The sequence below is a fragment of the Bubalus bubalis genome, chromosome 3, assembly GCF_019923935.1.
Source record: "Bubalus bubalis isolate 160015118507 breed Murrah chromosome 3, NDDB_SH_1, whole genome shotgun sequence".
Classification (NCBI taxonomy): domain Eukaryota; kingdom Metazoa; phylum Chordata; class Mammalia; order Artiodactyla; family Bovidae; genus Bubalus; species Bubalus bubalis.
In genome coordinates, this window is record NC_059159.1 from 72,663,526 (window position 1) to 72,687,735 (window position 24,210).

The 24,210-nt window shown below is 43.6% G+C and overlaps 1 protein-coding gene across 2 annotated transcripts in view; it reads right to left on the minus strand.

The window, feature by feature from the left end:
* Positions 1–23,032, minus strand: part of EXTL3 (exostosin like glycosyltransferase 3) — a 126,726-nt gene extending 103,694 nt beyond the window's left edge. The window contains exon 1 of one of the 2 annotated variants that reach the window (XM_006064294.4): positions 22,887–23,032. The gene's annotated coding sequence lies outside the window, so the exon portion shown is untranslated. The remainder of the gene's footprint in view (positions 1–22,886) is intronic. The other variant, XM_006064297.4, reaches the window with a different exon arrangement.
* Positions 23,033–24,210: the final 1,178 nt, after the last annotated feature.

Sequence of the window (24,210 nt, forward strand, 5' to 3'; positions counted from 1 at the left end):
GATCTAGTTCCCTGACCAAGGATCGAACCTGGGTCCCCTGCATTGGAAGCACAGAGTCTCAGCCACTGGACTACCAAGGAAGTCTCCAATGATGAATTATACTATTCATTTTATAAAGGAGGCACAGAGAAATCAGCTTCCTTCCCCAAGCTCACAGAGTTAAATGGGAGAGTTGGGATTTGAATCCTGGTTGCCAGTTTTCAGGTATTTGCTGAATTAATGCATAAGTAATGGTTCAGAGTTAACTGGACAATTTAGTAAATGTCCACAGTAGTTAGGGTGAGAATGATGAGTTGCCTTGGGTAGCCGGGTGAATTATGACTCGTGGTTAAGTCAGTATTTATTAATATTATGTGTTATCATGGCTTTGCAGCAGAGATCAGCCATGTTCCAGGCAAGGAGTGAAGCCTGCTGCTGTTCTCAATCTCTCTGCTAGGGCTGCAATGAGGAGAGAGTTCACACTTTACAGAGAGTTATTGGACAAATACCAGAAACCAAATGTCCCAAGTTCTAAAGAGAATTAGCAAATAAAACCCAGCCACCTCCTCCCTTCTCACAAGACTCCAACTTAACATAACTGGATTTAGAATCCACTGTACTTGGGGGAAAAAAGTGGTATGAAGGCAAGAAAGTAAAGGAAATGTTTTCCTTTTCCTAAGACCTCAACTATTAACATATTTATTCTTGAGGGTCCCTTGGACAGCATGGAAATGAAACCAGTCCTAAAGGAAATCAACCCTGAATGTTTATTGGAAAGACTGATGCTGAAGCTCCAATACTTTGGCCACCTGATGCAAAGACCCGACTCACTGGAAAAGACCCTGATGATGGGAAAGATTGAGAGCAGGAGGAGAAGGGGATGACAGAGGATGAGAAGGTTGGATGGTGTCACTAACTCAATGGACATGAGTCTGAGCAAGCTCCAGGAGATGGGAAGGACAGGGAAGCCCGGTGTGCTGCAATCCATGGGGTTGCAACAAGCTGGACAGGACTGAGCGACTGAACAACAATTTACAATCAATTACTTCTGAAGAAAAAGACATATACAACAATGACAGTAATAAAAACTATTTAATTTGGACTCATCTTTAAAGAAACTTTACAGAAGTTTATTGTAAAAAAAGTTCAAAGCACAGATGAGAAAAAAAGGTATCTCATTGCCACTATATAATCTTTCCGCATATACTCCTAGTCATTTCTGCATATTTGTCTTTTTAAAAAGTGGGTTGAATTGTATACATTTTATAGCTTGTTTTCCAATTAATACATTGTGACTATCTTTTTGGTGTTGTTGTTCAGTTACTAAGTCATGTCCAACTCTTCGAGACCTCATGGGCTATAGCCCAGGCAAGAATACTGGAGTGGGTTGCCATTTCCTTCTCCAGGGGATCTTCCCAGACCAGGGATTGAACCTGTGTCTCCTGCACTGGCAGGCAGATTCTTTACTGAGCCCCCAGGGAAGCCCTTGTGACTCTCTTTAGTATGTCAGTACATACATTCTTTTTAATAATAATCGATTTCCTCTGTGTTTATAGGTTATGTCCTTGAAAACTGAAGGCAGAAAATTCAAGTTGTTCCTAAACCTTTTCCATTGTAAAGAAGGCTTGAGATGAACATGGCAGAACTAAGTCTTCTCTGCATGTGTTTAAGTACTTCCACAGGATAGCTTTCCAGAAGTAGACTTGCTGGGTCAAAGGGTGGCATTTGGAATGTTTTAATTTAAGCACAAACATCTGTTTTAAATATATTTTTAACTTGTCCTTAGCTTCATTTTTAGTCTCTTTTTTAGCATCAAGACCTATGGCAAAGGCATAGCAAGCCCCCTAGGGAGGAAGGCCGATGCTCTCCTTATTCTCTTTCTCGCTCTCCTTTTCAGAAGAAACAATGTCCTTGAATTAGCAAGAAGGAAGGAGTAAAGATGAAAACAAAATAATAATGTTAACCCAGATGAGAAAGACAAGTTGGCCCACTAAGGAAAGACAAGCTGGTTAGGGAAATAAAATCCCATCATCAGAGACATATGCAGAGTATTGCATTAGGCCTGTAAGATTTACAGGAAATGAAATATGTAGGTCCAGTCCTAGCCCTTGAGAAGCTTAAAATTTGGTTCAAAAGCAAAATTATAACTATATATAACAAGTCCACCTACAACAGATTGAAGGGTAGGTAATTTGATTAACTGAAATAATCAGTTAAAGCAAGAACCATAATGTGGAAGACACACTAAACATTTTATTTTAAGAGAGTACTTGAAGACATTTATGTAGAGAATAGGTCAATTGAAGTTTCATCGTGCTTTGGTCAACAGATTCCATTTTCAGTTTCTTTCATTTTTAAATTTTTAAATAAAGAAAACATTTTAATATAAAATTATTTTCTATTAAATAAAAACTGTCCCCAATATTTGTCTTCTCACCTATACCCAATTCTATTACAATTCTTTTCACTTATTTATCAGATTTTTTTGAAGTGGGTCATTTTTGAAGTTTTTATTAAACTTGTTACAATTTTGCTTCTGTTTTTTTTGTGTTGAGGGGTATGTGGATATGTGGGTCTTAACTCTCCAGCCAGGATTGAACCAGCACCACTCTACATCGGAAGGCAAAATCTTAACCACTGGACGGCCATGGAAGTTCTTACAATTCTTTTTAGGAAGTTACTCCTGCCCAGTCTTTGCCAAACTTAAACTTGTTTTTATGGAAGCAACTCTCTTTTTACGTTCCTATCTCCTATGGACATCAGTCAGCAAGCCTCACAGAGAGAAGAGTGGTTCTCACAAACAGTTAACCAGTCTGTTACTTCTTTTACACAACACGCGTGTTCCTCAGATCAAATCCAGCCGACAGCCACTCAGTAACCAGCCTTATGAGGAGAAATGGGGGAACAGGGAGCCAAATGCATAGCTTCTGGTTTTCTGTGGGCCGATGGTGTCCAGCAGGGATCCCCAACCTCTGGGATCAAATATCTGATGATCTGAGCTGGAGCTGATGGAATAATAATAAAGTCCACAATAAGCGTAATGTGTTTGAATCATCCTGAAATGATGGATGATCCCTGCCTCTGGTCCATGGAAAAATTTTCTTCCACAAAAATGGTCCCTGATGCCAAAAGGGTTGAGGACCACTGACATAGAGAACAAACTCTAAAGGATTCTTGGGCATCTACAGACCAGGGAGATTTGCATCCTGATAAAGTGTCAGAATCCACCAAGCTGTACAGAATCAGCAAGCGTTAGTCACTCAGTCATGTCCGAGTCTTTGTGACCCCATGAACTGTGGCCCACCAGTCTCCTCTGCCCATGGGATTCTTCAGGCAAGAATACTGGAGTGGGTTGCCATGCCCTTCTCCAGCGGATCTTCCTGACCCAGGGATCGAAACTGCACCACAGGCAGATTCTTTCCATCTGAGCCACCAGGAAAACTAAGTCCATCTTAACAAGGAAAACACGGGAGGCTGTAGATGGTGAGATTCCTTTGCGTTAATACAAAAATCGCACTACACTAGTCTGTTAAAAGTAATAATATCATGATGAAGAGAAGACTGCTCTGCACTAAAAGTCAGGAGTTGAGTTCAAGGCCACCATGAATATCCCCGTGGTCTGCACAAGTCACAGAGTTGCTCTGAGCTCCCACTTCCTAATCTGTCAGTTGCAGTGAATTAGTGCAGGACGGTTGTTAAGATGCACTTTAATTCTAAAGCTCTACTATTTTTTTAATTCTTTCAAAAAAATTTTTTGCTGCACCGCACAGATTGTGAGGTCTTAGTTCCCCAACCAGGAATCGAACCCGTGCCACCTCCACCCTAGAAGCACGGGTCCTAACCACTGGACTGCCAGGAAATTGCCAAACTCTACTGTTTTTAAAAGAGGGCCAATAGCCATATCCTGGAGAGGGAAATGGCAACCCACTCCAGTATTCTTGCCTGGAAAATCCCATGGACAGAGGAGCCTGGTGGCTCCAGTCTATGGGGTCGCAAAGAGTTGGACACAATGGAAGCAACTTCGCACGCACTAAGCATATAAAAAAGAAAAGCAGTAGACATTAGACTTTACAGTAGCTTCGCAAACCAACGTATAGTCTAAAATCACCTAAATCACATCCTATTTTATTTTACAGTGTCATAAATATTTATCAAGTCTCTACTCTGCAATGCTGGGGATATTTCACAAAACAAGAGAAACATCTGCCTTCATGGACCTTACAGTCTGCTGAGGGCTACAGATGATTTAACAAGCAATGAGGATAAAGTGTGATAATTGCTAAGATGGAAAAATGAGGATATTCTAGCAGGAAGAGCACATAACGCAGTATGGAAGGATTTTCTCAATACAGTTATATCGAATGCAAGGCCTAAACGAATAAGAAGAGGTTCATTAGGTGGCGGTCTCAGGAGGGGAAATGGTCGAGGTGGGGGGAGCACTGTATGAAAAGGCAGAGCTGGGAGGGAGTTAGCTAGTCTTGCATCTGCAGCTGAACTGCCTGGGATGAGGTATAATGTGCAAAGAGAAGCAGGCAGGAGCTATTTCATGCAAGGCCTTCCAGAACATAACAAGGACTTTTGTCTTTTGCTTCCTACACATTGTGGCTGGGCATCACATAACACTTTCAAAAGATTATCCTGGCTGTGATGTGAAGAACAGGCTGGAGGGCAACAAGACTCAAGGCAGAAAATCACAGGGAGGCTGCAGCAGGAATCAGAATGAAAAATGGCACCCGGAACTAGAACACCAGCAGCGAGGACGGGGGCTTCCCAGGAGGCTCAGTGAGAAAGAATCCCCCTGCCAATGCAGGAGATGCAGATTTGATCCCTGGGTCAGGAAGAGCCCATGGAGAAGGAACTGGCAACCCACTCCAGTATTCTTGCCCAGGAAATCCCATGGACAGAGAAGCCTGGCGGGCTACAGTCCATGGGGTCACAAAGAGTTGGACACGACTGAGTGACTAAACAACAAGGATGGAGAGAGATTAAGAAGATGGAAGAGGACTTGGTGACTTAGATGTGGGGGAACAGGAGTCAGAAATGATTCCTAGACTCCCAGCTTAAGAGCCTGGGTAGAAAATTTTCCACTGTGTTTCCTAAGAGGATTGGATATAAGCCAGGAGTTGCTGGTGGGCGTCATGCCATCTTTTAGAAAGAAGCTGCCTGAGAAAGAGCCAATACAAAGTAAAATGAAGCTAAGGCAGAGACGGTGAAGCTGTCATGACGTCCTTATTTTATGCCTCTGGATCAGCTATCCCAGATCTCATTGTTGTTCACCAAGTCTTGTCCGACTCTTTGCGATCCTATGAACTGCAGCATGCCAGGCTTCTCTGTCCATCACTAACTCGCTGAGTTTGCTCAAACTCTTGTCCATCAAGTTGGTGATGCCATCCAACCATCTCATCCTCTGTCATCCCCTTCTCCTCCTGCCCTCAATCTTTCCCAGCATCAGGGTCTTTTCCAGTGAGTCAGTTCTTTGCATCAGGTGGCCAAAGAATTGGAGCTTCAGCATCAGTGTTCCAGTGAATATTCAGGGTTGATTTCCTTTAGGGTTGGCTGGTTTGATCTTCTTGCTGTCCAAGGGACTCTTAAATCTTCTCCAGATCTATGACTGGATATTTCGGACACACGAATCACTGAATTTTCCTTGTGACTTTTTGGTGATGGTGGTGTTTTGGTAGGTTGTTTAGTTCTATCTGAGCTGGGATCCGTGGCTTGTAAACCAAAAGAATTCAGGGAAGAGAGGGGACAGTAGGAGTAGAGAGACCAGCGTGGAACCACCGCTGAAGAAGCAACACGGGAAGATGAGTCCAGGGAGAAAGAGAGAGGAAAGGAGGGGCCCGGGAAGTCGGGCAGAAGAGAAGTTCTCAGAGAAGCACGTGGTTGGTAAAGCTGAATGCTCCAGAGAGGTAAGGCCGACACGGACCTAGACATCCACACTGGGTTTAGCTGCAAGGCAGGAGTTGGAGACCTCAGTGAGGACAGTATCACTGGAGGGATGGGGGTACAATCCAGACTGAAGGGGTGAGGGGCTGAGGTGAGGAAGCAGAACAGAAACAATTCTAAGTAGAGGCACTGAGTTGTCAAGGGGAAGGTTGGGGAGGGAGATGCTTTCAGATGGATGTGGTGGGAGAATGTGTAAAGGCTAACAGGGAGGATACAGGAAGGGGGACAGTCAGCTGGGGGAGACCCTGAGGAGGGAGGAGACAGAAGGTCCAGAGCGCAGGCATAGACTTAGAGGTTGGCTCCAATTCAAGGGAAGAGCATCTCTTCACTGGAAATAGACAGAAGGATGTGGGAGGAATGAACTAGACGTCCTGGTGTGGCAGCAGGAACAAGATGGCATGACAGTCTGACAGCCTCCATCTTCTCCACGGAGTAGCCAGCAGGATCCTTTGCTGAGATGGAGGAGAACAGGGGCCTGGTGGGAAGAAGGGTAGGGGTGGAAACTTAAGGAGAATGCAGGCCGTCTGAAACTTTGCCGTGGAGGAGAGAGATTATGCGTGTATTCTAAGCCACTTCAGTAGCGTCCAACTCTTTGCAACCTCATGGACTGTAGCCCACTGTAGCTCCTCTGTCCATGGGATTTCCCAGGCAAGAATACTGGAGGAGGTTGCCATTTCCTTCTCCAGGGAATCTTCCCAAGCCAGGGATCAAACCGGCGTCTCTTATATCTTTTGCTTTGGCAGGAGGGTTCTTTACCACTAGTGCCTCCTGGGAAGCCCTAGTGAGAAAGAGAGACTAGGAAAACACAGAAGAACTGACTGGAAGCTATGAGGACCCACTGGATGACAGAAACCAGTTATCATTGCTCCTCGGAAGGAAAGCTATCACAAACCTAGACAGTGTATTAAAAAGTAGAGACATCACTTTGCCAACAAAGGTCCACATAGTCAAAGCTATGGTTTTTCCAGCTGTCATGTATGGATGTGAGAGTTGGGTTTAGCAGCATAAAGGTTTAGACCTTTATGAAGAATAAAGAAGGCTGAGTGCTGAAGAATTGATGTTTTCAAATTGTGGTGCTAGAGTAGACTCTTGAGAGTCCCTTGGACTCTAAAGAGACACAACCAGTCAATCCTAAAGGTAATCAACCCTGAGTATTCATTGGAAGGACTGATGCTGAAGCTCCAATACTATGGCCACCTGATGCAAAGAGCTGACTCATTGGAAAAGACCCTGATAATGGGAAAGGTTAAAGGCAGGAGAAGGGGACGACAGAGGATGAGATGGTTGGATGGCATCACCGACTCGATGGACAGGGGTTTGAGTAAACTCCAGGGGATAGTGGAGGCCAGGTGAGCCTGGTAAGCTGCAATCTATGGGATCGCCAAAAGTCAGACACGACTTGGTGACCAAACAAATACCAAACAATGGAGTGGTTTCCCCCACATTGGGTACATCAAGGAAAGGATGGAATCTGAAAGTGAGTATTGGCTTATACTGAGGCAACTGACTTATAAATGGCCTCTTTCATACATTAAAAATGTTAGGGTGTACTGGGACAGCTTTCATCACTGACCTAAAAGAGGAACTTTTCAGTTTGCTGATAGGATCCGCAGCTTTTCTGCAGAGTAAACCGCCCAATCTGGTGGAGAGAAACCACAGGCAATTCTCACAAAATGACACGACAGAGTCTGGAGTGGCCGATAAGATTCAGCAGGCTGGAATATGATAATGAATCTGGGTCTAAAACACAAAATTCAAACTGTGCTTGCAAAATAAAGGTCTTGAGATCTCAGTGACCATCTAATTAAGAGATCGAAGTGACCGGAACAATGCTGTTAAGACCAGATACAACCACTGGGTTGAACAAATACCAAATACCAGGAGGCCACTAGATAAGGTCCTTTCCAGTATCAAGACAAAAGTTTCAGTTGAGAATGATAAGAGCTCATGTGAGATAACTGTATTTGAAGGCCTCCTCTACGAATCACATTAGTCATTTACAGTTTCAACTTTTATCCTTATATTTAGTTCCATCTCAACAAAGTTTTTGGACCATATTTGTCTCAGGACCTCCTGAAATGTCTTTTCTGAATCACAATTACCTCTGTCTTCAGAGAGGTATGATGTAAACACTCTGAATAGTGTTTTGGTTTTTTGGATTTTTAGAGTTGAGGTGATTTCCTACTAAATTATTCAATATTCTTTATAAAGAAAAAACAAAACCAAACCAAAACAAAACAAAACAGGCAGCACTTTGCTCTTCAAGGTCTTCCTTGCCTGGTTTTCATTTCTGCCACATTTGTTTTTCTTATTTTTTTTAATATTTGTTTATGTATTCGGCTTCATTGGGTCTTCGTTGTGGCATGTGGGATCTCTCGTTGCAGCACGCAGACTCCTTAGTTATGGCATGCGGGCTTAGTTGCCCTGTGGGAGGTAGGATCTTAGTTCCCTGACCAGGGATTGAACCTGTACCCCCTGCAATGCAAGAGAGCTTCTTAACCACTGGACCACCAGGGAAGTCCCTATCTACCCCATTTCTGACCTAACATTTCCAGGTTCTTAAGCTGGAAAGTTCTCACCTTCTGGCCCTTCAGAGCACTCTGACTCTCCTCAGCTTTCACACGTCTAAGTTACCACGTGCTAGAAGCAAGGTGAAAAACTAAGATCACACCATTCCTAACCTTGAAGGAGGCACAGACTCGGGAACAATGCCAATACAGAGTGACAGGTGCTGTGATAGGAGGCAAAGGAGGCCAAAAGGTGGATGTTATCATCTCTTCCAGGATGGGCAGAGCCAGGAAGGCTTCCTGGAGGAGGTGACGTTTCAGTGGAGTCTCGAAGGATGAGGATTTCTCCAGTCAGGGAAGGTGTGGAAGAGTGGGAAGCAGAGGGAATAGCAGAACATTAAAAAAGAAAAAAGAAAAAAAATGAGACAAGGAACAGGCTTACTTCTGGGGCTGTAGGCTGCATTACGGAACGCAGGGTGTGGGGAGAGGTCAGAAGATGAGCCTGCGCAAGTGAGAAGGGACCAGCGTCTGGGCTGGTTTTAAGAGCAGTTAAGAAGTTTGAACTTTATCCCAGCCCAGGTGTGAATCAATCATTTTTTCCCTTGGCTTAGATTAGATAAGATTAGAATTGTTGAAAAAGAATTTTCCCTAAGCACAAAGGGAAAAGCAAACAAATACAAAACAAAAAGCAAACAGCAAAAAGCATAAAAATGAACAGCTCACAGATCCCAGATTTCTTAGCTCCTTCACAAAGTTCCAGCTCCTGATTAGAACTTGTATACAGAAGGCTTGACCCAAGCCCTCTTTTCCCTCCTCCACCCGTCCATGCTGGCACCGGAACAGAACAGTAGTCCCTTTGTCCCCTGTTCAAATATGAGGCGGATGGGAATTTTGCTCCTAGATCCCCCTTCTTAATGTTCACCCCGGGCAGTCTGGCTTATACTGAGGTTGACTGAGCTTCTCCACCAAAACTGCCTCTGGAGGTCTTGCTCTAAATCAGGGGTCAGAAAAGGGCCCTTCCTGTAAAGGGCCACAGGGTAAATAGTTTCAGCTTTGGTTGGGTCACAGGTCCTCGATTCTGATGCTCCTGCAGCAAAGCGGATATAGACAATGGGTAAACCAAAGGGCCTGGCTGTGTTCCAATAAAACTTCATTTACGGACAGTGAAATTTGACTTTCATATAATTTTCTCATGAAATATTATTCTTTAAAAAAAAATCATTCATTTCTGTATTCATATGCAATTATTTTTGGCTGTGCTGGGTCTTTGTTGCTGCAGGGGCTTTTCTCTAGTTGCGGTGAGCGGGGGCTACTCTTCGTCTCGGTGCGCAGGCTTCTCTCCGTCGCGGTGCGCAGGCTTCTCTCGTTGCAGAGCGCCGGCTCTGGCGCCCAGGCTCTGCACTTGGGGTGCACAGGCTTAGCTGCCCCGAGGCATGTGGGATCTTCCCGGACCAGGGATCAAAGTGTCTCCTGCACTGGCAGGCGGATTCTTTACCAGCCACCAGGGAAGCTCTCATTTATTTATTTTTAAAGATGTGGACTTTAGATGTAGATTTTTAGATGTGGACCATTTTTAAAGTCTTAATTGTAATTTGCTACAATCTTGCTTCTGTTTTACTTTTTTTTTTTTTTTTTTTGGTTTTTTGGCCACAAGGGATGTGGGATCTTAGCGCCCCACCCAGGGATGGAACCTGCACTCCAGCACACTGGAAGGCAAAGTTGTAACCACTGGACCAGGACGGAAGTCCTTATCATGAAATAGTATTCTTATTTTAATTTTTTTCAACCATTTAAGTATGTAAAACCCATGCTTAGCCCACCAACGGTACAAAAGCAGGCGATGGGCCAGATTTGCCCTGTGCATTAAAGGTACCAGTTCCCATGGCAAAGATGTCCTCTTCTCTTTTACATCATCAGTTTATTATTAAAATTGATACCAGTAATACTAGTGGATAACGTTCGTTGAGCACCTACAGGTGACAGGTGATAGGTACTGCAGAGAGTCGCTGTGAAGAATAAATAAAATAATGTCTGTAGAGCATTCAGCATAATGCCTGCTCAGAGGTAAACACGAGCGCTTCCCTGGTGGCTCCGGGAATCCAGGAAGATTCCTCATGCTGGGGAGAAACTCAGCCCGCGCGCCACAACTATCCAGCCTGTGCTCTGGAGCTGGTACTCCTGCAACAAGAGAAGCCCCCACAATAAGAAGCTGTTTCAACTAGAGAGTAGCCCCCACTCTCTGCAACTAGAAAAAGCCTGCACAACAATGAAGACCCTGCACAGCCAAAAATAATTTTTTTTTAAAAAAAGAGGAAACTTAAAAAAGAGGTAAACATCATTATTGTCAGTTACTACAGACAAGAGTTAATCTAATCTAATCTAATCTCACAGACAAAGGAGAAAAGGAAAGATATACTTGTTTGAATGCAGAGTTCCAAAGAACAGCAAGGAGAGATAAGAAAGCCTTCCTCAGTGATAAATGCAAAGAAATAGAGAAAAACAATAGAATGGGAAAGACTAGAGATCTGTTCAAGAAAATTAGATACCAAGGGAACATTTCATGCAAAGATGGGCACAATAAAGAACAGAAATGGTATGGAGGTGGGAGGGGGGTTCAGGATGGGGAACACATGTACACCCGTGGCAGATTCATGTTGATGTATGGCAAAACCAATACAATATTGTAAAGTAATTAGCCACCAATTAAAATAAATAAATTTAAATTAAAAAAAAAAGAAATGGTATGGACCTAACATAAGCACAAGATATTAAGAAGAGGTAGCAAGAATATACATAAGAACTATACAAAAAAGATCTTAATGACACAGATAACCATTGGATCATAGAAAAAGCAAGAGAGTTCCAGAAAAACATCTATTTCTGCTTTATTGACTATGCCAAAGCCTTTGATTGTGTGGATCACAACAAACTATGGAAAATTTTCCAAGAGATGGGAATACCAGACCACCTGACCTGCCTCCTGAGAAATCTGTATGCAGGTCAAGAAGCAACAGTTAGAATTGGACATGGAACAACAAACTGGTTCCAAATCAGGAAAGGAGTTCGTCAAGGCTGTATACTGTCACCCTGCTTATTTAACTTATATGCAGAGTACATCATTCGAAATGCCGGCCTGGATGAAGCACAAGCTAGAATCAAGATTGCTGGGAGAAATACCAATAACCTCAGACATGCAGATGACGCCACCCTTATGGCAGGAATTAAAGAGGAACTGAAGAGCCTCTTAATGAGGAGAATGAAAAAGCTGGCTTAAAACTCAACATTGAAAAAATGAAGATCATGGGATCTGGTCCCATCATTTCATGGAAAACAGATGGGGAAACAATGAAAATAGTGACAAACTTTATTTTCCTGGGCTCCAAAAATCACTGCAGATGGTGACTGCAGCCATGAAATTAAAAGACACTTACTCCTTGGAAGAAAAGCTATGATAAACCTAGGCAGCATATTAAAAAGCAGAGACATTACTTTGCCAACAAAGGTCCGTCTAATCAAAGCTATGATTTTTCTAGTAGTCATGTATGGATGTGAGATTTGGACCATAAAGAAAGCTGAGTACCAAAGAATTGATGCTTTTGAACTGTGGTATTGGAGAAGACTCTTCAGAGTCCCTTGGACTGCAAGGAGAGTAAACCAGTCTATCCTAAAGGAAATCAGTCCTGAATGAATATTCATTGGAAGGCCTGATTCTGAAACTGAAACTCCACTACTTTGGCCAGCTGATTGGAAGAACTGACTCACCAGAAAAGACCCTGATGCTGGGGAAGATTGAGGGCGGGAGGAGAAGGGGACAACAGAGGTGAGATGGCTGGATGGCATCACCGACTCGATGGACATGAGTTTGAGCACACTCTGGGAATTGGTGATGGACAGGGAAGCCTGGTGTGCTGCCGTCCATGGGGTCTCAAAGAGTCAGACACGACTGAGCAACTGAACTGATAGACAAGAGGTACCTCTGCTGAAAGTTTGGGATGTACCTCCCTGGTGATCCAGGGGTTAGGAATTTGCCCCATAACGCAGGGGACATGGGTTTGATCCCTGCTTGGGGAACTGAGATCCCACACACCACAACTACTGAACCCACACAGTACAACTAAGAGACAGCTCGAGGGCCCTGAAGAAATAAATAGTTTTTTTAAAAGGGGGGAAGGTAGGGGCAGTCATTATTTGAATAAATTGGAAAAACCTGAATGATACTATGGATTTTTAAGTTGGAATAAACATGACATCGGATATCTTGATAGTAAACATAATAATAACTGACAAAATTGCTTACTACTATTATCGTTGCTTCAATGGCAACCCACTCCAGTACTCGTGCCTGGAAAATCCCATGGACAGAGGAGCCTGGTAGGCTGCAGTCCATGGGGTCTCGAAGAGTTGGACACAACTGAGCGACTTCACTTTCACTTTTCACTTTCATGCATTGGAGAAGGAAATGGCAACCCACTCCAGTGTTCTCGCCTAGAGAATCCCAGGGACGGGGGAGCCTGGTGGGCTGCCATCTATGGAGTCACACAGGTCGGACACGACCGAAGTGACTTAGCAGCAGCAGCAGCATTATCGTTGCTTATGACTGTTTATATATCTTATCTCTGATCAGTAAAATGACTCATACAAGGGAGATATTAATATCCCATTGAAGAGCAGAAAAATTAAGGAGTTTGTGAAATCACATAGCCAGCAAGCAGCAGAGCTAGGATTTGAAGCAGCTTTATCTGACTTCAAGGACCATGCCCTTCCACCACAGCACAACCTCCTGTTTAGTGTTTGAGGGCTTGGTAGTTGACCAGCAGCAGGAATGACGATCTCCAGAGCCTGCCATCTTGTGTCAAGATTAGCACAGGACTCATTCTATTCTTCTTTCAAAGCTTAAATGCCTGTTGGACCACTTAGCTCTGGTTTCCTGCCAAGAGATCGTCTACCTTGTGAGAACAGTACAAATGACCAAGCTCAAAGGACAATCAGATGTTTTCCTGCTCAGGTGTCCAATTCAGCCCCCTCTGCTCCAGGTCCCTCTGATGACTCATCCTTAGGGAACTTCCTGAAAGTGACTGTCCGGGAATCCCACCGCTACAGCATCATAACAGAAAAATACTTTCCATGCTCAGTGCTGACTCCAGATGGTTTCTACCAAAGGTAAAATCCATTCATCTGCATGACATCTTCAGAGCTAACCACAAAACATTTTATTGAAGATATTGTCCACAGCTTCGAGACTGTATTTCAGGGAACCCATGAGGTAAATCTTTCCCCGAGTTTAGTTCCAGGGAGAAAAAAGCTCTCCTCTAGAGTGGAATCTGTATACTTTATCTTGACAGAATAATAAAATGATGTAACCATACCTCTTTCCTTTACATCATGACTTCCAAGAAACGTAAAACCAAACACTGTGCCAAAGTATCTTATCTCAGATGCCCAGTAGGACCTACGTCCACCCTGCCGCTAGGGCCATTTTTGTTTTATATTTTGAAAAAAGGCTCTGATAGACAGTGTGTCTCCTACAGGCCAGGCTCCCTGCCTCTTCTGATGTGCCCTTCCTCCCCACATCATTACAAATCTAGTGCTTGTTTTACTAAACTATCCCAGAGCCTTATTTTTAAAGTTATGCGTTGGGCTAACCTGGTGGGCCAGTGGTTAAGAATGTGCTTTGGAATGCAGGGGACACCAGTTTGATCCCTGACCTGGGAAGCTCCCACATGCCTCAGGACAATTAAGCCCGTGCACCACAGCTACTGAGCCTGAGCTCTAAACCCTGCAAGCCGCAGCTACTGAAGCCCACGTGCCCTGGAGCCCGCGCTGAGCAGCATGAGAAACCCGCAGTGAGAAACCCAAGCACCGTAGCTAGAGAGTAGCCCTGCTCTCCGAAACCAGAGAGAGCCCTCAAACAGAAAAAAATAGACAAAATAAAAGGAAAAAACCTCTAACAAATAAATAAAGTTATGCTTTACCTTGTATTCAAACCTCAAATCTCCTGGAAGCAGATAGAACCAAATACTCTGGATATTTTAATAGGCTGTAGTCACATTTATGCACATAGTGATGAATAGCCAACCGGGCCTTATCCTTTGGGGCACAAAATGAGGATGTCAGTCCATAAAGGTTGGGCTTTTTTCCAGATTTCACTGTCTTCCACATCACTCTCTTTTTTTGTACCACTGCCTGTCTCCATGTATTGCTTTTTTGATCTACCTTTTTGGGATTTCTGCTGTGGGCATCACTCCAGTCCTCCATGCAGGCATTAAAACTCCAGGCAGCACCATACTATATAGAGAAAACCCTAAAGACTCCACACAAAACTACAAGAGCTAATAAATGAATTAGGCTAAGTAGCAGGACACAAGAATAACATTCAGAAATCAGTTGCATTTCTTTATACTAACAATGGAATATCAGAAAGGGAATGTAAAAAAAGCAAGACCTTTTAAACTCTCACCAAAATAAAATACCCAGGACTAAACCTGACCAAGGAGGTGAAAGACATATACACTGAGAACTTGAAAACATTAATAAAAGAAATTAAAGAGAATTCAAAGAAATGGAAAGATATATGATGCTCTTGTTCTGGAAGGATTAATATTGTTAAAATGGCAATGCTACTCAAAGCAATTTACAGATTTAATGTGATTTCTATCAAATTACCCATGATATTTTTCACAGAACTAAAGCAAATAATCTAAAATTTTACATGGTACTATAAAAGACCCAGAACTGCCAAAGCAAATCCTGACAAACAAAGCAAGAGGCATAACTCTCCCAGACTTCAGACAATACTACAAAGCTACAGTAATCAAAACAGTACAGAACTGGTTAAAAAAAAACAGACATACAGATCAATGGAACAGAATAGAGAACCCAGAAATAAGCTCACACACCTACAGTCAATTAATCTTCCACAAAGGAGGCAAGAATATAAAATGGGAAAAAGTCTCTTCAGCAAGTGTGTTGGAAAACTGGACATCTGTATATAAGCCAGTGACGTTAGAACACACCCTCAAACCATACAAAAAACAAACTCAAAATGGCTTGAAGACTTCAACATAAGACATGATACTATAAAACTTCTAAAAGAGAGCACAGGCAAAACATTCTCTAACAAAAATTGTACCACTGTTTTCTCAGGTTAGTCTCCCAAGGCCAAGGCAATAGTAATAAAAGAAAAGATAAACAAATGGGACCTAATCAAATTTACAAGCTTCTGCACAGCAAAGAAAACCATAAAAGAAAAGAGAACCTATAGAATAAGACAAAATATTTCTAAATAACATGACTGACAAGGGCTTAATTTCCAAAGTATACAAAGAGTTCATAGAACTCAACCAAGAAGACAAACCATCCACCAGAAATGAGCAGAAGACCTTAACAGACATTTCTCCAAAGAAGAAATATAGATGACCAATGGGCTTCCCAGGTGGCGCTAACCCGCCTCCCAGTGCAGGAAACGTGAGAGAGGCAGGTTCGATCCCAGATTGGGAAGATCTCCTGGAGGAGGGCATGTTGATCCACTCCAGTATTCTTGCCTGGAGAATCCCACGGACAGAGGAGCCCGATAGGCTTTATAGTCCATAGGGTTGCAAAGAGTCAGACACTACTGAAGCGACTTAGCACACAATAGGCACATGAAAAGATGCTCAACTTCACTAACAAAGAAATGAAAATCAGAACTACAATGAGGTACTATCTCACCCTGGTCAGAATGGCCATCATTAAAAAGCCTACAAATAACAAATGCAGGAGAGGGTGCGGAGAAAAGGAAATCCTCTTACACTGTCGGTGAGAAAGTAAGTTGGTGCAATCACTATGGAAAACAGGATGGAGGTTCCTCAGAAAACTAAAAATATAATTACCATATAGATCCAGCAACCCCACTCCTTGGCATACACCCAGATAAAACTGTAATTCAAAAAGAGACATGCACCCCAGTGTTCACAGCAGCGCTATTCACAATAGCCAAGACACGGAAACAAGCTAAATGTCCACCAACAGATGAATGGATAAAGAAAATGTAGTACACGGATACAACGGAGCACTACTCAGCCATAAAAAAAGAACAAGATGATGCCATTTGCAACAACACAGATGGACCTAGAGATTATCATATTAAGTGAAGTCAGAAAGAAAAAGATAAATACCAGATGATATCACTTATATGTGGAATCGAAAACATGACACAAACGAACTGCCGAACAAAAACAGACTCACACACACAGAGAACAGACTCGTGGCTGCCAAGGGTCCAGGGAGGGAGAAGGAGGAACTAGGAGTGTGGGGTTAGTAGATGTAAACTATTACATTTAGAATGGATAGACAAAAAGCTCCTACTATATAGCACAGGAAACTATATCCAATCTCCTGGGGTAAACCATAATGGAAAAGAGTATTAAAAAAAAGAATGTATATATGTGTGTAACTGGGCTTCCCTGGTGGGTGAGATGGCAAAGAATCCACCTGACCTGCCAATGCCAGGAGACCTGGGCTCGATCCTTGGGTCGGGAAGATCCCCTGGAGAAGGAAATGGCAACCCTCTCCAGTATTCTTGCCTGGAGAATTCTATGGACAGAGGAGCCTGGTGGGCTACAGTTCATGGGGTCACAAAGAGTTGGACACAACTGAGTGTGTGTAACTGAGTCACCTTGCTGTATAGCAGAAATTAGCACAACACTGTAAACCAACAATACACAGGCAATACCCACACTTGGCCTATGCCAGGGGCGAGGTCCATGAGCTGGACCCACTGCTTCTGCATCTGCAGCCCCTGGACACACCTCAGGAGACTCATCTAGGGCTGGGCGGCTTCTCCATTGGAATCGCAACTCTCTTAGGCATCTGGCACCTCCCACTTCACCTCAAATCACCTCCCCTCCAGCTCTACCTGTTTCCCTATTGACCTTTCCAGGAATCAATGAAGGTTTATGTAACTTAGGACTTTATGTCCAAGGGAAACTGGCAGAGCACCGAGAACAAAGCTGGCAGATGATGATTGCTAGACAGAAACATTGGAAACTGGAGAGGGATTTTGATACAACGAAAGCTCTCAAATATTCAATATCGAATGAATGAATGAATCAACAAACTCCATTTATCACCGCCTTCCCACCTTGATACCTAGACAAAGCCAGCAAGCAAACCCCACGTTCTAAGCACCCAGATTTCTTCAAGGATTGGAGTCCTATGAATTTGCCGCAGTAAGTGTGATAACAATGCAAAACTTGGTTTCTCTTTCTGCTTAAAAAGAAAGTCAGATCACACCTCTGCTTGCCCAAAGAGCTTCCTTATTATGACCAGGCATGACTGTCTGGCAGAGGCCATGTTTTTGCTTTGTTCAGTGACTCTGGGCAAGTCACTTGCTCAATGAGACTTTTTAATTTTTTTGCAAAATACACGTACAATTGATCACTGTATCCTTTTTTAAATGGACGGTTCAGAGTCATTAAGTACATTCACATTGCATGCAGCCATACCACCATCCATCGCCACAACTGTTTATGTCTTCCCAAACTGAAACTCTCTACCCATTAAATAGCAACTTTCTATCCCTACTCCGCTTGTCCTGGCAACCACCATTCCACTTTCTGTCTCTATGAGCCTGACTGTCTAAGTAGCATTACACACTATTCTCCCTTTTGTAATTGGCTTAATGCACTGAACATGATGTCCTCAAAGTTAATCCATGTTGTAGCCTGTGTCAGAATTTCCTTCCTTGTAAGTCTGAATAATGCTTCACTGTAGGTACAGACCACATTTTGTTTACCCATTCTTCTATCAATGGACACCTGAGTCATTTCCACCTTTTGACTATGGTGAATAATGCTGCCATGAACACAAGTGTACAAGTATCCGAGTCCCTGCATTCACTTCTTTTGGGTGTATGCCCAGAAGTGGAATTGCTGGATCACATGGTAATTCTACATTTATTGTTTTGATGAACCACCACACTGTTTTGTTCAACGGGACTTTTAAATGCAGAGATGGAAGTGCTTAAGGAGCTGGGCACAGCAGTCCTTTTGCCAAGCTGAGAGATGTTGCCTAGGTGCAGATGTTGCCTGGGTGCAGATCTGCCCAGAAGGTTGTCTTGCCTCATTCTCTAGAGGAGAAGGACCCACCTGCTGTTTGGAATAAGTACTGCTTTCTACATTAGACCTGGGTCTGAGCCTGACCCTGCCTCAGTATCCATTTCTATAAAGTGGATACTGTGGGTCAATAAGTGGGTCAAAATTTTTTACAAAAATACAGGTTTTTATAAGGGGGGGGGGGATGAGGCACAAAGCAGTGAGGTAAGAATTTAGAAAATGAAGATGTTGGGACTTCCCTGGTGGTTACAGTAGCTAAGACTCTGTGCTCACAATGCAGAGGGCCTGGGTTCAGTCCCTGGTCGGGGAACTAGATCCCACATGCCTCAACTAAGAATTGGCATGCTGCAACTAAGAGTTAGCATGGCCAAATAAATATTTTTTTAAATAAAAAGAAAGAAAAGAAAATGAAGATGTGACTCTCACCTTACTGACTGCAAAGGGTGGTTGTGAAAACCAAAGTACCAGATGACAGAGCTGGAAAGGGCCATGCATTCTGCAGATGCTAAGCTCTCCTCATTTCTTTCTTTTGCTACAGCTTCCTGCCCCCTGGCCTCTTGAGTCCCTCCTCCACTACTGATTCAGAGTGAACTCTCTAAAGCAGACAGGCTCCTGCCCCTCCCACTTAGGTTTTTACCCTTCACCCTCGCCAGGCCTTTCTTTCTTCAGTCTACTTCTCCGATCTTGCCACTCTACCCCGAATTTATTTGGCTGCACCAGGTCTTAGTTGCGGCTCGTGGTATTTTTAGCTGGGACATGCAAACTCTAGTCGTGGCATGTGGGATCTAGTTCCCTGACCAGGCATCAAACCCTAGGCCCCTGCACTGGGAGCACTACGTCTTAGCTACTGGAATATCAGGGAAGTCCCACCCCCATGGTCTTCTTAATGCTTGTCCCCTCCACTAGAGCGCCCTTCCTCCAATCCTAGCTAAAGCCAGTCATCCTTTAATCACTAGTTTCTGACATTTCCAGAACTTTTCTGGCTCCACTAGACTAGATTCGAGGCCCATGGCACCAGGAGCAGAGATCTATCACCATGCCAAGCACATGCTTCATTATAACCATCTGTGAATTGATTTCCCTAACTAGATCAGCTCCTCAAAGTCAGGGGTTTAGAAGACTCATCTCTGCACTTCCGGTCTTAGCACAGTGCCAGGCTGTTTAACTGAACAAATAGATGACTATAAAAACAGGGTGGCGTTTTTATTGTAAGAAAGTTGAAATAGTTCACACAGGATTAACTCTTGAGTTAATCAGAATAACTGCTTCTGTAGTCTCATACTACATGACTATTAGAGAATAATTAGTATTACTATGAAACGGGGCATTTTTTAAAAATTGGCACCACGAAGGATGGAAACCAAAGGGTACTTTCAAGGTACTTTTGAGTTCCTCGAGTCTGCACAGTTCTGAGAGATGCTTTCCTTTTCCTAGAATCTGAGAAATATTCTGATCTCTACATTTGTAGTCATGATGACACGACTGCCTGATAAGAAGTCATCCCAAAGCTATTTCTCATCAGTGCATGAAAACAAAGAACTGGCATTTAGCTCAGTTCAGTCGCTCAGTCATGTCTGACGCTTTGCGACCCCATGGATGCAGCACGCCAGGCCTCCTTGTCCATCACCAACTCGCGCAGCCTACTCAAACTCATGTCCACTGAGTTGGTGATACCATCCAACCATCTCATCCTCTGTCATCCCCTTCTCTTCCTGCCCTCAATCTTTCCCAGGATCAGGGTTTTTTCAAGTGAGTCAGTTCTTCACATGAGGTGGCCAAAGTATTGGAGTTTCCAGCTTCAACATCAGTCCTTCCAATAAATATTCAGGACTGATCTCCTTTAGGATGGACTGGTTGGATCTCCTTGCAGTCCAAGGGACTCTCAAGAGTCTTCTCCAACACCACAGTTCAAAAGCATCAATTCTTTGGCGCTCAGCTTTCTTTATATTCCAACTCTCACATCCATACATGACTACTGGAAAAACCATAGCCTTGACTAGATGGACCTTTGTTGGCAAAGTAATGTCTCTGCTTTTTAATATGCTGTCTAATATTCTTGGTCATAACTTTCCTTCCAAGGAGTAAGTGTCTTTTAATTTCATGGCAGCAGACACCATCTGCAGTGATTTTGGAGCCCCCAAAAATAAAGTCTCCCACTGTTTCCCTATTTATTTGCCATGATCTTAGTTTTCTGAATGTTGAGCTTTAAGCCAACTCTTTCACTCTCCTCTTTCACTTTCATCATCTTTAGTTCTTCTTTGCTTTCTGCCATAAGGATGGTGTCATCTGCATATCTGAGGTTATTAAGTCTGCAACCCAATGGACTATAGCCCTCCAGGATCCTTATGTCCATGGGATTTCCCAGGCAAGAATACTGGAGTGGGTTGCCATTTCCTTCTCCAGGGGATCTTTCCAACCCAGGGATTGAATCTGTCTCTCCTCCACTGTAGGGGGATGCTTTACCACCTGAGCCACCATTAATCAGCTCCTTTTAAGCTTCAAATGGTGCAGTCTAGTTCTTACAGGTGTTGGCAATTATTAATTAATTATTAATGACTTGATTTTATTGTTGAATTTGAAAATTTTATTTATTTGGCTGCATCGAGTAAGTTCAGTAGCTGTGATGCTCAGGCTTAGTTGTTCCAAGGCATGTAGGATCTTAGCCCCCCCAATGATCAAACTTGCCTCCCCTACATTGCAAGGTAGATTCTTAACCACTGGACCACCAGGGAAGTTTCCCCAGATTTTGATTTTTATGTCTAGGGTTTATTGCCACTAACTGAGGACCTCAGGGTGAGAATCACTGATGTAGACTAGCTAAGACCATTTTTTCCCTTGCTTTTAACCTTTTAAAGATTTGTACCATTTTACTCACAAATGCACAATGCTTTTAAGTAAATGTTAACGTTAGATATGGAAAATATTTTCCAAATAGAAAATATTATACATAATGAGAAATTCATAATTTTATATTTGATGGAGAACTGACACTTCTGGAGGAACGTACCCAGACATGGTGTTAAGGATCATTAAGAACTTCTATTTAAAGATTTAGAATCCTAACAACTCCTAGACTTAACTTCTTTCCTTGGGTGGACACAGGTGAGGTGCTAGCACTTTGAAAGAGCTTTCTTATTTTTTATTATCTCAAATTAAGAGGTCTGTCTAGTCTAAAAAAGGGGGTAGGGGAATCTGTGTTCCTTCTACTTTTAGAAGGAAAGTTTATCTATCCAAACTTCTCAGAGGAAGAAATGTTTTAGACCCAAGCTTACTTGATTTCCCATCTGCCTTTTGTTATCAGCTACTTGGCTAATTACGGTCATCTGAATGAATTTCTCATTTTGATACGTTTTCCTAGTTACGATCTTTATTACTAACCAATAAATGAAACTGCTTGGATTTCACAAGTAAAATCAACCAGTTGATATTTACTGGGTGAGGGTTTTAAAGAAAAATAAACCTTTAAAACTATGATTTATTTTGCACTGAAGTTAGGGATCAGGGCACTAAAGTGCTTTTCTAAGCCTTTAGAAGTGGGGAAAGGTGGAGTCACTTTAGACTTGCAGGTTTCACACTGGGATTACTTCAGATCTGCATTTTTACCAAGGGGAGCACTGGGGTAACAAAAAGTAGACCGACTGGGTTGAGCCACGCAGTGTGACCAAGAAACAGGCTGAGGACGACAGACCTCCAACAAGCTTAAGCTGTCCCAGGTGCCCGCATATTCCAGTGCTTTGTGTCTGCCAAACTTTACTTTTTTGAAAAGCTGGGATCTCCGAATGAGGGTCAGCTGTTGAGGAGCTCCGGGGTGCGGCGGCATGGGCCGTTAGGAAGCAGTGTCCTGGGGTGTAGAATTTGAGGGCACCCACTGGCTTGGATCCCAGGATTGCTACCATCCCAGGTGGCTACGTGGTGGCAGAGGCGGGCACGAGACAGACGCCTCTAACTCCCTGAAACAGCGAGGACTCAGGATCCCTACTCACACCAAGTACATCTAATTTTTCAGGAGTTTTTACATAGGCACACATCTGAGGAAACCAGCCTACACCCATAAAAAGTTCTCACGCATTCTAACCCCACCCGCTAGTTAGCATCCCTACATAAGGCATGAGAGATGAACCTAGAGTTTGAAATTACCCTGGCACGGGCACCCCAAATCAGGCTTCCCAAAGCCCAGCGGAGACTGGAGGGCACCGGGAGAATGGGACAGAAACAAGAGTTTTAAATTATTCGGAGAGAAACTGGTTGCTCCATCCCTAAATTTTAGCAACGTTAGGGCTTCTCCGGTTGGCAACAGCTAAGATTTCACAGCCCACCCCACCACCAAGAAAAAATAGGATGGCCCGGAAGAGCCCCCCACTACCTTGCTACAGCGCCAGGTGGACAGGTCTCTGAGGCCGGGAGCAACGCGACCGGAGCCCGGGCGCTGCCCGCAGGAAAGGCGCAGCGGCGGGCGACCGAGGCCACAGCTGCGGCTCTGGCCCCGCCCTATAGTGCCCCGCCCCCTTGACGCCCCGCCCCTAGGCCGCCTGCAAACCCTCGGGGCTCGGCCGCCGCAGCCGCAGCTCGGTCACCTCCAGACCTCAGCGCCCGGTGCATTGTGGGAAGCCGGAGCCCGCCGCCGGGCCTGCGCTGACCCCTGGCGGGCGCGTCCGAGAACTAACCCAGGGCTGGCGGGGACCGTGTGCGGGAACCGGCCGAGGCAGGGGAGGCGCCGGGCGCTCAGGGGGACCACAGGGAGCTAGTACTGGTTGCCTATTGCTGCACATCTCAAAGATGAAAATAAAAGATGCTTTCAAAGTGCCTAGGGCCCCCTCCCGGGTAGTGATATAAGTGAAAAACTAAGCAACTGTCAGTCTCGGAAAAGCTTTTTAAGTTAGGAAAAGTACTTTTAAAATCATAAAACTAAGTGACATGAAGATTATGGAAAAACCTACACAGTTTTTAGTTTTGGTGAAACCACAGATCAGCTCAGTCTAGAGAATAACGGTAATACGGAACATAAACTACAAAATTGTCTTTCTTCTTGTATATCCCTCAAGGAAACAGTTCAAGTGGGGTAAAAATAAATTATACAAAAATATTCACAGTGACAAATTAGAAAGTAACAAACAGCTAAAAATACGTGAAAGGCATAAAAATAATACTTGTGTGTTAGTTGCTCACTTATTTAATAAAACAACCTCAGCCCAGGGATCGAACCCAGCTCTCCTGCATTGCAGGCAGAGTCTTTGCCATCTGAGCTAATACCATCTTTTTAAAAAATAATATGTAGCTACTTAAATAAAAATATGAATATCATCACTAACTAGAAATATTTCTATCAAATAATGTTAAAAACACAGAACCCAAGAAAGCGCATGGCCTGTGATTGTATGTGAAAATATATGTGTTAACAAATGTGAAAAGAACCTTGAGAACAATGTATATAGAGTTTAATATGTCTTAAGGCTTCCCTGGTGGCTCAGTGGTAAGGAACCTGCCTGCCAATGCAGGAGATGCAGGTTCGATCCCTGGGTGGGGAAGATCCCTTGGACAGGAAATGGCCCCTCTAGTATTCTTGCCTGAAAAATCCCATAGACAGGGGAGCCTGGCAAGCTACAGTTCATGGGGTCCCAACAAGTTGAAAGACTGAGCATGCATGCAAGGTTGTTTTACCTTTACTAAATAACTTTTTAAACATTTCT